Below are 824 nucleotides of genomic sequence, written 5' to 3'. Positions count from 1 at the left end.
GAGAGTGGAAAGCAAGTTTGCCGCTTCTGGGTTGCTGTGTTCATTCTGGTCTCCTCCCTGCAGAATCCGGCCATTGCGGACATCTACACGGAGCATGCCCACCAGGTGGTGGTGGCCAAGTACGCGCCCAGCGGCTTCTACATCGCCTCCGGAGGTACCTGTCTGTCTGCGCGCGTGGCTTCTGGCTGCATGTGGTGTGGCGCACCCTGCCCTCCGCCCCGAGTCCTGGGAGCCTGGCTAGGGAAGAGGGGTGGGGTGGGTGAAGGAGGCAGGGAGGACGGTCCAGGTGGGGGGGGATGGTGGGTGGGGCAGACGTGGGAAGTGTAAGCCACCGAGAAGCCCCTTTCCAGAGCTGTAGCTGGGAGTGTTCCAGCTGGTTCCAACTCAGGTCAGTGGGATGCTCACGAGCCGTTAGGGCAGCTGTGTTGTGATGTATCAAAGCCCATTGAGAGTGTGTATGTGTGTGTTTCTGTGTGTGAGTGTGTGTGTTTCTGACTTGTAGCTTTGCCTTGTGTGTGTGTGTGTGTTTCTCTGTGTGTGTGTTTCTATGTGTGAATGTGTGTGATTGTGTGTGTGTTTCTGACTTGTAGCTTTGCCTCGTGTGTGTGTGTTTCTGTGTGTGTGAGAGTGTGAGTGTGTGTGTTTCTTTGTGTGTGTTTCTGTGTGAGTGTGTGTGTTTCTGTGTGTGTGTCTGTGTCTGTATGAGTGTGTGTGTCTGCGTGTCTGTGTGTGTGTGTGTGTTTCTGTGTGTGTGTTTCTGACTTGTAGCTTTGCCTCATGTGTGTATGTTTCTGTGTATGTGTGTGTGTGTTTCTGTGTGTGTG

At 53.9% G+C, this 824-nt stretch overlaps 1 protein-coding gene across 1 annotated transcript in view; it reads left to right on the top strand.

Annotated features, from left to right (window-relative positions):
- Positions 1-824, top strand: part of WDR1 (WD repeat domain 1) — a 40561-nt gene that overhangs the window by 12567 nt on the left and 27170 nt on the right. The gene's annotated exons all lie outside the window — the stretch shown is intronic.

Source organism: Oryx dammah, unplaced genomic scaffold (genome assembly GCF_014754425.2).
Source record: "Oryx dammah isolate SB20612 unplaced genomic scaffold, SCBI_Odam_1.1 HiC_scaffold_3, whole genome shotgun sequence".
NCBI classification, from domain to species: Eukaryota; Metazoa; Chordata; class Mammalia; order Artiodactyla; family Bovidae; genus Oryx; species Oryx dammah.
The sequence above is the reverse complement of the archived record's forward strand: the minus strand, read 5'-3'. Positions and strand labels throughout refer to the sequence as shown.